The 17528-nt window shown below is 34.9% G+C and overlaps 6 non-coding genes and 1 pseudogene across 6 annotated transcripts; all 7 read left to right on the forward strand.

The window, feature by feature from the left end:
* The first annotated feature begins 313 nt into the window (after window positions 1-313).
* On the forward strand, window positions 314-407 carry LOC131593853 (small nucleolar RNA Z101). The gene has a single exon (XR_009281230.1). It is a non-coding gene; the product is annotated as a small nucleolar RNA Z101 (small nucleolar RNA).
* Window positions 408-1559: 1152 nt separating this feature from the next.
* On the forward strand, window positions 1560-1644 carry LOC131593866 (small nucleolar RNA snoR14). Its single transcript, XR_009281243.1, has one exon. It is a non-coding gene; the product is annotated as a small nucleolar RNA snoR14 (small nucleolar RNA).
* An 84-nt stretch (window positions 1645-1728) lies between these two features.
* Window positions 1729-1822, forward strand: LOC131593850 (small nucleolar RNA Z101). The gene has a single exon (XR_009281227.1). It is a non-coding gene; the product is annotated as a small nucleolar RNA Z101 (small nucleolar RNA).
* Window positions 1823-10021: 8199 nt separating this feature from the next.
* On the forward strand, window positions 10022-10106 carry LOC131593868 (small nucleolar RNA snoR14). The gene has a single exon (XR_009281244.1). It is a non-coding gene; the product is annotated as a small nucleolar RNA snoR14 (small nucleolar RNA).
* A 106-nt stretch (window positions 10107-10212) lies between these two features.
* Window positions 10213-10303, forward strand: LOC131593854 (small nucleolar RNA Z101). Its single transcript, XR_009281231.1, has one exon. It is a non-coding gene; the product is annotated as a small nucleolar RNA Z101 (small nucleolar RNA).
* A 1376-nt stretch (window positions 10304-11679) lies between these two features.
* Window positions 11680-11771, forward strand: LOC131593867 (small nucleolar RNA snoR14; annotated as a pseudogene).
* Window positions 11772-16755: 4984 nt separating this feature from the next.
* LOC131593846 (small nucleolar RNA Z101) lies at window positions 16756-16849 on the forward strand. The gene has a single exon (XR_009281223.1). It is a non-coding gene; the product is annotated as a small nucleolar RNA Z101 (small nucleolar RNA).
* Window positions 16850-17528: the final 679 nt, after the last annotated feature.

The raw sequence follows: 17528 nt of genomic DNA on the forward strand, positions 1-17528 counted from the left end.
TCAAGGGACATAGGTTTTCATTGGTATGACTCTAAATTGACAGTTCATAGTCATAATTATGCAAAAGTGGAATATGAACATTGAGTTTTGAACTTTTGGAGGATGTGATTCGTTGAGACTTGGTAGCTGCATTATGTATATTTGGAGTTGCCTATAGAGTGAGAAAAAGAGAATAAGCATGGGTTCACACGCACATTGGCGTGCAAGCACTAATCGCCAAGTTCTAATCGCTTTCACATTTCCCTCTTGCTTGATTTCTTGAGTTTCTCGATTTGTTGATTAAATTATTTATGGTTTTTAAATAGTTATCAGAATTAGGCAAATGATGAATCTGAAATGGTGTAAATGGGTAATTCGCATCTAAATATCGTTGATGTTAAAATCTCCTTGGATAACTGATGCCCTAAATTCTATTGATTTTTATGTTTGTTAGTTTGTTTCTCTGTTTTGTTCTCTGTTTTTTTGGATCCATCTAATCTATAATGATCTTAGCATTAAAATTATCATCGTACTAGAATGAATTGTTCATTGCTACATGGTTGGATCACTTGATTTGTGATTGAATTATATTATTATTGCCCCTTCATTGGCACTAATGACCCTGACATAGTTGAATTTAGAAAGGAGGTAATAGAAATGTTGGTTGTGATTGCAAGAGATCTAAGAATCCTGACCCGAATAACATAAATTTCATGTTTAGTAAGTAGTTTTGGGAAAGCGTATTTTCACATATTCATTGCTGAATTTCAATTTAATGTCAAAATAGTGTGTGGAGCTAATAATGCTTTTTTAGCATTGATTCCAAAGATTGAGAATTCGGTGACGCTAAACTATTCTAATGGCAAAATTGTGTGTTGAGCTAATAATGCTTTTTTAGCATTGATTCCAAAGATTGAGAATTCGGTGACGCTAAACTATTCTAATGGGAAAATAGTGTGTAGAGCTAATAATGCATTTTTAGCATTGATTCCAAAGATTGAGAATTTGGTGACGCTAAACTATTCTAATGGAAAAATAGTGTGTAGTGCTAATAATTCTTTTTTAGCGATGATTCCAAAGATTGAGAATTCTGTGACGTTAAACTATTCTAGTAGGAAAATAGCGTGTAGAGCTAATAATGCGTTATTAATATTGATTCCAAAGATTGAGAGTTCAGTGAAGCTAAACTATTCTTATGGCAAAATAGTGTGTAGAGCTAATAATGCATTTTTTGCATTGATTCCAAAGATTGAGAATTTGGTGACGCTAAACTATTCTAATGGAAAAATTATGTGTAGTGCTAATAATTCTTTTTTAGCAATGATTCCAAAGATTGAGAATTATGTGACCTAATGGCAAAATAGCGTGTAGAGCTAATAATGCGTTATTAATATTGATTCCAAAGATTGAGAGTTCGGTGAAGCTAAACTATTCTAATGGCAAAATAGTGTGTAGAGCTAACGGAAAAAATTTCTAATTTGTTTATGTATATGTGGCAATTGTATTGTAAGGTGACATAAGATTATAGTTGTCTTATGTTGCAGAGTTTACAAGTGATAATACATTGAGGGAAAAGAAAAGCTATATGATGATATAAATTTATTTGTCTGTCAATCCACTGATATTCTTTGATGTAATTCATGAATCCCGACAAGTTCCAATCGCTTTCACATTTCCCTCTCTTGCTTGATTTCTTGAGTTTCTCGATTTGTTGGATTAATTATTTATGGTTTTTGAATAGTTATCAGAATTAGGCAAATGATGAATCTGAAATGGTGTAAATGGGTAATTCGCATCTAAATATCGTTGATGTTAAAATCACCTTGGATAACTGATGCCCTAAATTCTATGGATTTTTATGTTTGTTAGTTTGTTTCTGTGTTTTGTTCTCTTTTTTTGGACCCATCTAATCTATAATGATCTTAGCATTAAAATTATCACTGTACTAGAATGAATTGTTCATTGTTACATGGTTGGATCACTTGATTTGTGATTGAATTATATTATTATTGTCCCTTCATTGGCACTAATGATACTGTCATAGTTAAGTTTAGAAATGAGGTAATAGAAATGTTGGTTGTGATTGCAAGAGATCTAAGAATCCTGACCCAAATAACATAAATTTCATGTTTAGTAAGTAGTTATGGGAAAGCGTATTTTCACATATTCATTGCTGAATTTCAATTTAATGTCAAAGTAGTGTGTAGAGCTAATAATGCTTTTTAAGCATTGATTCCAAAGATTGAGAATTCGGTGATGCTAAACTATTCTAATGGCAAAATCGTGTGTAGAGCTAATAATGCTTTTTTAGCATTGATTCCAAAGATTGAGAATTCGGTGACGCCAAACTATTCTAATAGCAAAATAGTGTGTCGAGCTAATAATGCTTTTTTAGCATTTATTCCAAAGATTGAGAACTCGGTGACGCTAAACTATTCTAATGGCAAAATAGTGTGAAGAGCTAATAATGCTTTTTTAGCATTGATTCCAAAGATTGAGAATTCGGTGACGCTAAACTATTCTAATGGCAAAATAGTGTGTAGAGCTAATAATGCTTTTTTAGCATTCATTCCCAAGAATTGATAATTCTGTGACGCTAAACTATTCTAATGGCAAAATAGTGTGTAGAAGCTAATAATGCTTTTTTAGCATTGATTCCAAAGATCAAGAATTCGGTGACGCTAAACTATCCTAATGGCAAAATAGTGTATAGACATAATAATGCTTTTTTAGCATTGATTCCAAAGATTGAGAATTCGGTGACGCTAAACTATTCTAGTGGCAAAACAGTGTGTAGAGCTAATAATGCTTTTTTAGCATTGATTCCAAAGATTGAGAATTCGGTGACGCTAAACTATTCTAATGGCAAAATAGTGTGTAGAGTTAATAATGCATTTTTAGCATTGATTCCAAAGATTGAGAATTCGGCGACGCTAAATAACTGTTTCTTGATGTTTATTTTGGCAATTGCCTATATTGTAAGAAATTTGTTTACTTAAATGTACTTATACAACCCTCCTATTTCATTTGGTTTAGTTAACGATAAATTTCGTGTTTTGACCGTTAAGTCGAGATCCATTCAGGGTCTGTTAAACTGGTATATTGCTATCATTTTTATTTCTGTAATTGTATTCTGTTACAGGAGAATAGGTTCATATATATACATGAAAAAACCTTATTTTTAATTATGACCATATCATGATAATTAACAAATAATAACTATATTCCTATTATAGTTCCTAAAATCTTGTTGACAGCTAATGCCAACACTCCCCCTCAAGTTGGTGCATAGAGATCTCGAATGCCCAACTTGTCAAGTGCATTGTAGAAGTCTCTGCTACATACAGCTTTTGTGAGTATATCTGCTAATTGATCTTCAGATTTAACAAACGGAAATTGAATTATCTTGGTCTCCAAATTTTGTTTAATAAAATGTCGATCTACTTCCACGTGTTTTGTCCGATCATGTTGAACCGGATTCTGAGCAATTTCAATTGCAGACTTGTTGTCACAAAAAAGGTTCATCGCATTATTCGGAGCAAAGCCAATTTCACTTAACAGTCTTCGAAGCCAGAGAAGCTCACAAAGACCTTTAGCCATCCCTCGAAACTCTGCTTCAGCACTTGATAATGCTACAACCTTTTGTTTCTTACTTTTCCATGTAACCAAATTTCCTCCAACGAAGGTAAAATAGCCTGAGGTGGATTTCCTGTTGGTGATATCTCCTGCCCAGTCAGCATCTGTATATCCTTGAATTTGTACGTGATTATTGTTTGTGAACATCAAGCCTTTTCCAGGTGAGGACTTCAAGTACCGCATGATTCGAATTACCGCTTCCATGTGATCTTTGCTCGGGTTGTGCATAAATTGACTTACTACACTTACCGCATACGCTATATCAGGTCGTGTATGAGATAAGTAAATAAGTTTGCCAACTAATCTCTGGTACCTTCCTTTGTCTGTAGACATTTGGTCTGGATATTCTCCAAGCTTGTGATTCTGGACAATTGGCGTATCTACAGGTTTACAATCTAGTAGCCCAACCTCGGATAGAAGATCCAAGATATATTTTCGTTGAGATAAAAAGATGCCTTTCTTCGACCTAGCAACTTCAATACCTAGAAAATATTTGAGTCCACCTAGATTTTTCATCTCAAATTCGGTTGCCAGTTGTTTTTGAAGTTTTGCTATTTCCTCATAGTCATCTCCTGTAATAATCATATCATCTACATACACAATCAAAGCTGTGACCTTACCTTGACGATGTTTCAAGAACAAAGTATGATCTGCGTTGCTTTGTTGAAAGCCGTATTTTTTCATTGCCAGGTTCAATCTCCCAAACCACGCTCTAGGAGATTGCTTCAGGCCGTACAAACTGCGTTGCAATTTACACACCACCTTAGTCTCATAATTTGTCATGTATCCCGGAGGGATATCCATATATATTTCTTCTTCCAAGTGCCCATGGAGAAATGCATTTTTTACGTCTAACTGATGCAATGGCCAATCCAGATTTACTGCAAGAGATAAAAGAACTCTGACAGTGCTCAACTTGGCAACAGGTGAAAAAGTTTCTTGATAGTCTACGCCATATGTTTGTGTAAAGCCTTTAGCTACTAGTCTTGCTTTGTACCTTTCAATAGACCCATCAGCTTTGTACTTAATCGAGAAAACCCACTTACACCCTACTGGTTTCTTTCCTTTTGGCAAAGGAACAAGAGTCCATGTTGCATTCTTGTTTAATGCCTTCATTTCTTCATTCATAGCTTGAACCCATCTAGGGTCTTCAATGGCCTCTTCAACCTTGCTAGGTATACTGTGTGAAAATAGCTCATTTGCAAACTTCTTAAGGGGTTCAGATAAGTCCTTCATAGAGACATAATTAGCAATGGGATACCTTGATCTATGATCCTCTTCTTCAGGAGAGTATCGCTTCGGTGGTTTTCCCCGATTATGCCTGTGAGGTAATTCATAGCTAACAGAAATATCAGCATTATTATTACTAGGAGATATAGGAGAGCTTACCTCGATGATATTCTCAGGAGATGGATCGCTGGCTACCAGAGAGGGGGGGATTCAGATACTTCAACTTCAGGAGGGCCTATTTCAACTTCAGGAGGATCTATTTGAGTTTGACAAGAATCATCAAAATCTTTAGTTGACGGTATATCACTATCCTTGAACCAGTCAAATGTTGACCAATTCGACTCTTCTTCTGATGTCTCCCCCTGAAGAGAAGAATTGGATGATGCCGTGGAGTAGAACTCGTCGAATTCCAAGAATGTAACATCCATAGTTACATAAATGCGTCGATTAATAGGATCATAGCAACGATACCCTTTCTGGTGTACACCATATCCCAAAAACAGACAGCGAATGGCACAAGGGTCAAGCTTTGTACGCTGGTTTTTATGTAGGTGAACAAACGCAACACATCCAAAGACTCGAGGTGGCAGCATATGTATTGTAGGCAGCGGTACAAATGTAGACAAGGTCTGCAGCGGAGTTTTAAATTCAAGAACCTTCGATGGCATCCGATTAATGAGATATACTGCTGTAGTAACAGCATCAGTCCAATGGTGGTGAGGCACATGAGCTCCATGTAAAAGAGCACGAGCAGTTTCAAGGATGTGGCGATTTTTCCGTTCTGCAATACCATTTTGTTGTGGAGTTTGCAGACACGTGGTTTCATGAATAAGTCCGTGGTTTTTGAAATACTCATGGAATTGGTGATTAACAAACTCCCCGCCATTATCAGAGCGAAGGATCCTAATCTTCTTTGAATATTGAGTTTGAATCATTTTATGGAATTGTTGAAATATGTGCAGCACTTCATTTTTTTGTTTCAACAAATAAATCCAAGTCATTCGAGTGCAATCGTCAACAAATATCACAAACCACCGATAACCAGAGATAGAAGATTTTGGGGATGGACCCCATACATCAGAATGGATTAATGCAAAAGGAACATTACTTTTATTCATACTTATTGGAAACGTGACTCGATGACTCTTAGCTAAAATACAAGCTTCACATTTGAAGTTCAACAAGGATGTATCTGAAAATAAATTTGGGAACACATGCTTCAGGTAGCCAAATGAAGGATGGCCTAATCGACGATGCCAGAGTAAAACTTGCTCCATTTTGTTGTTTCTTGGATAATGCATGTGATGCGCTCGACCTACACTAAAATCCTCCATATAGTAAAGTCCCCCCCTCTTAGTACCACGCCCAATGATCTCCTTCGTGAGAATATCCTGAAGGAAACAGAAAGATGGATAAATTAGCACAACACAATTCAAGTCTTTTGTAACTTGACTTACTGACAGCAACTTATGAGATAGAGAGGGAACAAGTAGTGTATTTGAAAGCAAAAGGGCTGGTGATAACACAACAGTTCCAGCCCCTGTTACCGACGATAGACCACCATTTGCGTTGGCAATACTTGAGCGCAGAGGGGTTGAACGTTCAGAAAAATCAGCAGCGTCAAATGTCATATGATCCGTAGCTCCGGAATCAAGTATCCAAGCATTAGAGTCATCATCATGATTACAGCAAATTAGGGCATTACCTTCAGTGGAGTGAGAGCTTGATTTTGGAATGAGGGAAAGATGTGGCTCAGCAGCAGCAGTAGCTACTGCTGCTTTTCCCGGGTTGCTATCAGTTGTATCGCGACGCTTTCGAGCCTGAAAGTCTGTCCACCAATCTGGATAGCCATTAAGCTTAAAACAGGTATCACGAGTATGTTTGTTACCTCCACAATGAGAACATTTAGTGCCATCCGATGCTTCTTTATGCTTGGGTTGAGAGAATATCTTGCTGCTCTGTAACTTGAGACCCTTAGATGCGAGAACTGCTCCCGATAATTCATTTGAGTTGTCTGTCATCACTGCCTGTCGAAGAGCTTCCCTTCTAACTTGTGCATATGCTTGCTCCACTGTTGGAAATGGTTTCATTTGTAACACATCGCTTCTGATATTATCCAAGCGGTCATCAAGTCCATCCAAAAACACATACACTCGTTCTTCTTGGACAAGTGTATTGTAGTGTTGGATATCAACTTGACAAGTCATCGGGTTTGGTCGACGAAAATCTATCTCACGCCAAAGTCCTTGGAGATCGTTGTAATATTTTTCAAGAGAACCACCGGCTTGTTTAAGACGTGTCACCCGTCGCCGAAGCTCATACACCTGGGAGGTATCGCTACCGTCAAAGTATGTGGTTGCAATAGCATCCCACACCAGCTTGGCAGTGGAGAATCGAATAAAGTTGCTGATTAGAGAAGGGTCCATCGAGTTGATTATCCATCCCTTAACAATCGCGTTGTCAGTCCGCCAACGTCGAAAGGTAGGGTCTGTTTGCGGAGGTTGCGGCAGATCTCCATTGATATATCCCAGTTTGTCTTTGCCCGAGATATGCATCTCGACCACCTGGGACCAAAGGGGATAGTTGTTGCCATCTAACTTGATGCCAATCGGTGCCACCGCATGGTCAGAACTATTTTGTGACGGGGCTGAAGCACGGTTCAGAGCTTCCGTCATTTTCGTCGTCAGCTCAGCAAGAATAGCCGACGAGGTAGCCTCATCGGAGTTTGAATCTGAGTCGGCCATGGAAGACGGATGAAAGGGGTTACCGTAGGTCTGGATTAAGACCTGGCGGCTGATACCATGTTAAACTGGTATATTGCTATCATTTTTATTTCTGTAATTGTATTCTGTTATAGGAGAATAGGTTCATATATATACATGAAAAAACCTTATTTTTAATTATGACCATATCATGATAATTAACAAATAATAACTATATTCCTATTATAGTTCCTAAAATCTTGTTGACAGCTAATGCCAACAGGGTCGTCTCCCCATATGCTTGAAGAAAAGTAGGGACTATATTGAATCTTTCATTCTATTGTCATTGTATTTTGCAGTCCTCTTCCAGATCCAGATAGAGATTCGAGAACTTTGCCACCAGTTCGATGAAACTCGCAAGTGCAGTATAGCTCGAGAAATGAGATATATGTCGCGACTGGTTCAAACAAGATGATGCAACTCAGAAGCTTGACATAGGGTGTGACTATAAATTGTAAGGACTCACAATCTCCAATACTCGGCAACATTGAGCGTTACTGACAATCTCCAATACCTGGCAACATTGACCGATCCCACAGACAAGCATTTTTACATATACTATGTGTCGATGCAGTATGGTTTTTTCCGGTTAAACATTTGCGAGCTAATTATTACAGAACATATAATAAATATTCATGTACTGTTTGACCTGAGATATTGGTAGGATGGATGCAAAATGTGATTATTTTTGTTGTTTGTAATGGATTTTGATATTTCCATGGTTACCTGCACATGTGATTAATGGTAGAGAAGATGGATATTAAATGAATTTGGTTCACTTATTGAGTATGTTCAAACAGCTTTTGGGAGAAATCTCCGTCACAGTTTCATTTATCTGGCGTAAGTTTTGCATCGTATAATTTAGTCGGTTTGCGAATTGGATCGAGTAATGTGCAGTTGCATAGAGCTGCTGTGAATGTCTCACTCGAAGCTCCCAGATCGGGATGAAATCGGCTCACAATGAAAATCATAGTGCCAATGTGATGCCGATGTCGATAATAGAGTTTGTTCGGTGAGACATGAATCACCATGTTAATACTGCTGATACCACCATTTGGAAGATAAGTATTTCTCACACATTTTATTGATCGAGTATGATTAACTATTGTTTGTTTACAACGCTTTGTTTGGTGATCTAATGTCACATAACTCTACTTACAATGTGTATGTGTTATCTATATGTTGTGGTGTCGATTTCTGTATGTCTTGCAATGCATTTTGATTTTAGAGTTACATTTGGAAGATTGTGAAAATTGTTGGGACAAATTACCACTGCTATGATTCAAAAAGAAATTGAAGATGACACTAACAGGATGGCTGGGAAATCAAATCAAATATCTCCTGTCTCTATTCATCTCGGCATCTACTTGCCAAGTGTTGTCAATTTGATGCCGGTAGATCCGCCTTTTTTAGAAAAGGTTGCAGTAGAGGGACAACCAGAAGGTAGTGACATCTAATGCTATCAAAATTCCTAACAAATTGATCCTGCTGGTGAAAGAACAGTTGGTGTAACATGAATACGTTATTATATGTTGTAGGTTGTTTCTACCAGGATAGTGTGTGAACCGATACACTATTTGTATGACGTGGTTATGATGTTTGATTACTACTTTTAAATGTTTGCAGTAAGCACCCGTAATGACAACGACTACATATCGAGTCTCATGGGAGAAGAAATGAAGATTGAAATTATCGGAGATGACAAGACAAGCTCTAATGTCATCGTAAAAGAGTTGGATTGAAAATAACAACAACCGGTTAGTGTTTCTTTTGCTTCTGCTTCTCGAATATGAATGGAAATGTGTCATCCTATGTTCCAAACCGGACGTGGAAGTTAAGGTGGTTAAGGTGAATCATGTGTTCCAATTACAATAGCTTCAGATCAGTTGCTCTTGTAAATAGTAATAGATTTCTAGGAGTTGTAACCGAGCAGGAAAGTTCACCCACGATGACACCTGAAGCTGGTATATTCAAGAAACATGGACCTTGATGGCTTCGGTGATTATGGTACTGTTTTGGGTGACTACTAAGCTAAAAAGATCATATGAAAGCAAGATTACTAGTCTTAGGGATATCGAAAAATCATACAGACTGGGAAGTCTGATGCAATGTATTGTGTTACACGGAATTGGATCACATTATTTACAACTTTATCTCGAAATTGTTATCGGAATTATTTCCCTCCTCTTTCTAAAATTTAAATTTGGTTCTATTTTTGGTAAAGCTTATGTTAGAATGATTTCAAGTTTACCCGGATTTTTCCAAAGAATTGACTGAGAATGTAGAATTATTCATTTCGTTTGACTGGTTTTCTTGTAAAATTATGTGGCAATTGTATTTTAAAGTGACATGAGATTATAGTTGTCTAATGTTGCAGAGTTGACAAGTGATAGGCACATAGAGGGAAAAGAAAAGCGATATGGTGATAGAAATTTAGTTGTCTGTCAATCCACTGGTATGCTTTGATGTAATTCATGAATCCCGACAGGTTCTGATCAATTTCATATTTCCCTTTCTTGCTTGATTTGTTTTCTTAATTTCTTGTGTTTCTTAATTCGGTGATGTAACTTTATCAATTATTTATGGCTTTTGAATTGTTTTCAGAATTCTGCAGATGGTGATGAAATTGTGTAAATGGGTAATTTGCATCTGAGTTTCATTGATGTTAATATCACCTTAGAGAACTGATGCCCCTAAGTCTATGGGTATATATTTTTGTTAGTTTGTTTATTGTTTTGTTTTCTGTTTTTTTGGATCCATCTAATCTAATTATGCATTATGAAGTCTTCAATTTTTTTGTTAGTTTGTTTATTGTTTTGTTTTCTGTTTTTTTGGATCCATCTAATCTAATTATGTATTATGAAGTCTTCAATTATTTCTTAGGTCGATCTAGAGACAAAAAGAGGGAAAGACCAGAATTTTGAATTTAAATGCATTAGAGATGAAGAAAATGATGTTCTCATAGTTGAACTTAGAGAGAAGGAAATAAGAAATGTTTGGGATTCTGGGAGTTTGAAGTTCTTTGATTCATAGCATAAATTTCAGTTTTATTAATGAGCTTTAGGATGTAATTAAAGCTGACTTTCATATTCATTGTTGAATTTAATTCGAATGGCGTAAGAGTGCGTGGAGCTATTAATGCTTTTTAGTATTGAATCCAAAGATAAAGAATCTAGTGAAGCTAAGCCAATTTCTTTAATTGGCAGCATCTAGAAAGTGAAGCTAGGCCAATATCTTTAATTGGCAGCATCTAGAAAGTCTTAGTAATGTTATATGCATATAGATTGAAGGTGGCTGATACAAAAGCTAATTTGCAATTCAACAAATGCCAAATAGGAGGAAAAAACAAGTATGACCCCTGATTCGCAATTCTCCGAAGGCCAAATAGGAGGAAAAAACAAGTATGACCCCTGATTCGCAATTCTCCGAAGGCCAAATAGGAGGAAAAAAAGATGTTTAAAGTAGATTTTGAAAAAGCATATGATTTGTCGACTTGAAATAGTTCTAAAACTCTATGATATTTGTTTGTTTTATTTTTATTAATCCATCTAATCTAAATTGACTGTATCATTAACTTATCATCGTACTAGAATGAATTTGTCATTGCTACATGGATTATTTGATTTGCGATAGAACTATATTATATAGTATTATTATTGTCCCTTCATTGGTATTAAATCCGTTGGTTGTGCAAGATATTGTGTTCTAATTTTAAAAATCTTTTTGGTTATTCCAAGGGGCTCCGTTAATTTGTTAAAATAGTAAGTGCCTGGCCAAAGTAAAATGAGATTTATAAGACTAATCAGTGCGATCATGGTTTTGGTTAATTGGTTTGGATTAATTGCTGTTGGAAAAAGGCTGCTATGGAGTAAATTGATGGAGTTGATCAAATCAAAAACATGTCCGGTGCTAGATGTTGCGTGATGGGAAAAATAGGTTAGTGGTACTGTTTGATTTATAATTAAGAACAAAAAGGCTTCATTTAAGGCATTGGTGATTCATTTGACTGAGAATATAGATTTACTCATTTCATTTGACTGGTTTTCTTGTAAAATCATAGAGGGAAAGGAAAGCGAAGTGATGATAGAAATTCATTTGTCTGTCAATGTCAATCCGCTGATATTCTTTGATGTAATTCATGAATCCCGACAGGTTCTGATCTGTTATACCCCAAAATTTGCCCACATCTTTTTCAAAAAGAAGGCAACAGACTTCTGTCTAAAAATTGGGAGTTTCATATAATCTTGGATTTTATTTCATAAATATCCTGATTTCATGAATACTTGGTTTTTAGAATTTTTTTTCTTATACGGTATTTTGGTTCGCTGTTGAATTTATTTTTACGCAAACGCCAAGTACTGTTTATCACTTCACACACGCTATTTATTTGAGATTTATTTACAGATAAATAGTACTGACGCAATTGGTACAGAATTTATTTTGCAGGCGCAGGGTCTGGGGATTCAGACTGTACTGGTAACAATTAAATTATTATTGTTTCCCACTAATTTTTGTACTATATTCTATTATTTTCAAAATCTCTTTCTTTCTTTTCAAATCTCTTTCTTTCAAATCAAATCCTAACTTTATTCTACACATTTCTCTTTTCAAACCCTACCATACACTTTCTTTCAAATCCTACTACCACTCAAATTTTCCTTTTTCGTACGGAATCACTTCATTCCCCAACGTCTCTATCCTTCTTTTCATTCTATAAATACCTCTCATTTTTTCCATAAAATCTCACATCAAATTTCATTCAATCTCTCAAATTTCTACCTCATATCTATTTTCTCTTCTTCCCCGGCAAAAAATGGCAAAGTGGATGGAGACACTTTTTCTTATAGTCATCACCATTGCTACGGTGATCATGTCCTTCTTCTGTCTGCATAGTCCTGAAAAATGCGGACCTGCGATGGTTACACTTCTGATCATCTATTTTCTGTTGGTCATAGCATGGATTATTAATCGTCATATGTAAAGTTTGTCGTATCTTCTGTTTTTAGAATGTACCGTTCTTTATATTTACCGTGCTGTTTACTACGTTTTGTTTAGGTAATATTTGTACTGTCAGTATTAAGTATTACACTATCTATTATATCGTCATTTAACTAGTAAGATAATATTATATGTGTTTATTGCTAGTTAAAATATTTATTTTTTCTGTGCATTAAATCCTTTCAGTCTTATTATTGACGGTAATTTTGTTCTCGTACAGTGTACTTTAATTATTTATTATGTTTGTGTTTTTCTAACAAATCATGTAAATAATTTCTCACCATTAACACAACAAAAACAAAAAGAAAAATAAACTTTAACTGTTGAATTTTCACTTTAACTGTTACGTTAATACCCGAACAGCCAGTTAACAGTCAAACCCGGTGACAGCACGTTTCTCCGTGTTTTGTACCATCAATCAAATCCATCTTTCACATTTCAAAATTCCAAGATTTTTGTCCTAGAAGTCTTCTGACAATCACAAGATCAGCAAAGACTCAGCACTGCACAAAAATCAGGTACGCCCGACTGTCTCCTACACAAACAGTCCCTAACTAGGGTTTTTGTTTTTTTCAGGAGAACAAGTTTTTTGAGACTTCAAATGGATTTCATGTACCTCCATATGTCTCAAAGTACCACCAGACAAATTTTCAAACTTCGATTCGCTCGGACGCGCAATCGACAGCTCAAACAGTCAACAGACAACTCGTACGATCAAAAAGTCAACAGACAGTCAAAAATGAAATTTTTTGTCAACATCCATATTTTGTCAAAGGATTCATCATTTGACTAGTGGTTGATCAAAATTCATCAAGAAAAGCTCAGAAATCAGCAAAACCCTAAGTTTCAAAATTAGGGTTTTCTCCTAAAAAGTCAACTGAACTTTGACTGGCCATAACTCTCTCATCATTCATCAAAAAAATTCCAACCAAGGCTCATTTTGAAATAAATTCAATTATCTTTCAAATGCAATTGGTCCTATGGTCATTGGATTCACCATTTGAAAAATATGAGCTAAGACATTATAGGTCATTTTCAAAGTCAACAAAAAGTGGTTTTTTGTCAAAGACCATGACATCAAGATAACTTCTCCAAATGCAAAATTGCTTCCAAAGTAGCTTGTAGAGGACATCTTGAGGTTTCTAAAAAGTACAAGAACTCCTTCATATGATAAAAATTGAGGGATTTATGCCTTGTTGAAGTTGGCTAAATTTTGGGAAAATGCATGAAACCAACATTGATCAAAAATGTTTTTTTTTTCCAAAAGGGGCCAAGTTTTCATGATCCAAACATGATTCTAACAATGTTAAGGGCCTCCCACGACCAACCTAAGGCCCATAACATTTTTATTTCTTTTTTGGTTTAATTTTATTACATTTAAGATTAAATTGAAAAAGAAATGGTAAAGAATAATGATGCAATGCTTGATTCTTAAGCTAAAGCCTCCAAAATTGATCCAATTCTGCAGCAAGAAAGGTACAAGGCAGGCCTAGGGCAAGAGGTGTGGAAAAATCAAGCTATGGTAGCTTGAATTCAAAGCTTAATATATTGGGTTAAATAAGTTTTTGGTCCCTATAAATATTCCAATTTTCATTTTTAGTCCCTCCCTGCCTTTAGGCAACGGTTTTTACAAGAAAACCGTTGCCAAAACCAGCTAAAACCGTTGCCTAAAGGCAGGGAGGGACTAAAAATGAAACTGCAATATTTATAGGGACCAAAAACTTATTTAACCCTAATATATTAAACAAGTCAAAAATTCAACAAAGCTCATCAATGCTTCTTAGCTTCAATTTTAAGCACATCTTTGCCTATAAATGAAGTAGCACACTACATCAATCAAGGAGACACGAAAATATACAAGAGCATATCCAAGAAACACACAAAATTCTCACAAAATATCAAACACTTTGTAATTTTCGTTTTGCAATTTCTAGCTTACATCAATAAAAAATAATCATTCAAATCATCCTTTGGGATCATATAAAGTAAGATTGATGCACTAAACAAGTCTCACTATACTCCAAATACGTGTATCATCATCTTCATGTCCATAGTTTCATAGCTTTCGTTTTCCAAATTCTTACGTGAAATAACTTAATCTAATCTTTTATTTAAGTTTCTGACATCATTTAGAGTAGATCCAATGTAGCTCATGCAAGCTTTAACGTGGTTTTGAAGCTCCGCCATTTTTGAGCTTCAAATATGTGAAGCTTTCGTTCTCTATGATGCAAGCTCCAAACAGCAAAACTAATATCATATTTGAACTCAGAGCATCCTAATTAGGGGATCTGGGTTGCTTTTGTTATTTGAAACTAACATTTTTGCAGGTTATAGGTTCACGCAAATTATGGCGTTTCTGCGACGCAAATAACGACGGTTTTAACCGCCATAATTTGCATTCAAAAAAGCTGCATGGACGAAGGAAGAAGATGACCACGCGTGCGTTCCTCATTCGCTGGTCAACCAGCGTGGACCCCACCTGGAATGTTTGAATTCTGAATGATCACATGCAATCTCTCTATCCATGTGCACCATGTGCCACACTCTAATCACCCTCAGATCCACTTGCCAGCTCATCCAACGCTCATGATGTACCAGTCCATACCATGAACTCTATATCCAACCACACTTGATCATTATTTAATATATTTTCATTTTATTTAATTTTCTTTGCAAAATTATTTTAAAATAGTTTTAAAAATCCAAAAAATATGATAAAAATATTTCCAGGTTGATAAAATAATATATTATTTTTGACATAAAAAATATTTTATTTTTCTTCATAATTTAAATATTTTTCATAATTAATTAGATAATATGTGTATATTTATCTTTTAATTATTTTCAACCTCTCAAAAATCATAAAAAAAATTTCTTTTTATTAAATTAAGTTTATATATCATGAACTAATTTTGTACATAATTAGAATATTTTTCTCTTTAAGTTTTAATTATTTGTATAATTATATGTTAATTAACTTTATAATTTCAAAAACAAATTTCAAAAATTCCAAAAAAAAAATTAGTTTTGTTTTAAAATTAATTGACAAGTATTTTGAACATATTTTAGACTTAATTTTTAGGTTTAAATTTTATTTCTACCTTTTTCTCATTTTAATTAAATTAATCATGCATTAATTCTAATTAAAATCAATCATACAAAAAATCCAAAAATATTTCTTTTATCTTATTGCAATTTAAAATTCCTAGATAAGTGTATAGGTTGTCAAAATCATGTAAATAGCGTAGTTTACATTTCCTGCACAATCGATGTAATAGCGTAGATTTACTTTCCGCATTTTACATTCCCGCACTTTAATTTCTGTACATATAAAACTGCGTGTATGTCAAAGAAAAAAAAACTGAAGCGTTAGATCACTAACTTCAAAGACAAAATATCTGAATCAGAACACAATCACACTTGCACCTCTTAGGGTAATCCCTTTGTTACTCTTTTCAAAAAATCAAATTCTACTGTTTCAAATACGAATTCAAACTTTTGTTTACATCTGGTAAAAGGAGAATTTTCTAAAAGAGTTAGGAAAACACCTTATAAATGTAGGATAGACCTCCTAATTGCTTGCTCAAATCAAAACAACAAATGTCTCACATATTCACCGTTTTTCAAAACAAAACTTTCAAAAAAGACAATACTTGGTATATATCCAAACAAGGATCATTACGAAGTTAAAGATCTTTTTTCAAAACATCTTTCGAAAAACAAAACACTTTGTATACATCCGCACAAGGATTATTACAAAGTTAATTTGCAAAGGTATTTTAAAACCACATACAAGCATTTAAAGGCAAGACAAACGATTCAAAGAAGTGAGCCAAGCAACTAAGAGCCCATGGATAACCATGGATACAAAGGGTGCTAACACCTTCCCTTTGTATAACCTATCCCCTTACCCAAAATCTCATAAAGGTCTTTTTCTGTTTCTTTTATAAACCTTTTCTTAATTGGATAAAATAAAAGTCGGTGGCGACTCTCTGATTTTCACAACTCAAAAAGCAAAAGAAGAGTCAGTTTCCGTCTCACGAAACCGAGTGCATGACATGATCGCTTTCATATTTCTCTCTCTTGCTTGATGTCTTAAGTTTCCCGATTTATTGAACCAATTATTTATGGTTTTTGAATTGTTATCAGAATTGGGCAAATGATGAATCTGAAATTGTGTAAATGGGTAATTTGCATCTGAATATGGTTGATGTTAATATCACCTTGGAGAACTGATTCCCTAAATTCTATGGATTTTTATGCTTGTTAGTTTGTTTCTGTGTTTTGTTCTCTGTTTTTTGGGATCAATCTAATCTAAAATGACTTTAGCATTAAAATTATCATAGTACTACAACGAATTGGTCATTGCTACATGGATGGATCACTTGATTTGTGATTGAATTATATTACTATTGTAATAGAAATGTTGGTTGTGATTGCGAGAGATCGAAGAAATGTTGGTTGTGATTGAGAGAGATCGAAGAATCCTTAACCGAATAACACAAATTTCAAGTTTATTAAGTTGTTTTGGGATAGCCTACTTTCACATATTCATTGCTGAATTTCATTCTAATGGCAAAATAGTGTGTTGAGCTAATAATGCTTTTTAAGCATTGATTCCAAAGATTGAGAATACAGTGACGCATAACTATTCTAATGGGAAAATAGTGTGTAGAGCTAAGAATGCGTTTTTAGCATTGATTCCAAAGATTGAGAATTCTGTGACGCTAAGCTATTCTACTGGCAAAATAGTGTGTAGAGCTAATAATGCTTTTTTAGCATTGATTCCAAAGATTGAGAATTCGGTGACGCTAAACTATTCTAATGGCAAAATTGTGTGTAGAGCAAATAATGCTTTTTTAGCATTGATTCCAAAGATTGAGAATCCGGTGACGCTAAAATATTCTAACGGGAAAATAGTGT

This window comes from Vicia villosa, linkage group LG3 (assembly GCF_029867415.1).
Source record: "Vicia villosa cultivar HV-30 ecotype Madison, WI linkage group LG3, Vvil1.0, whole genome shotgun sequence".
NCBI lineage: Eukaryota > Viridiplantae > Streptophyta > Magnoliopsida > Fabales > Fabaceae > Vicia > Vicia villosa.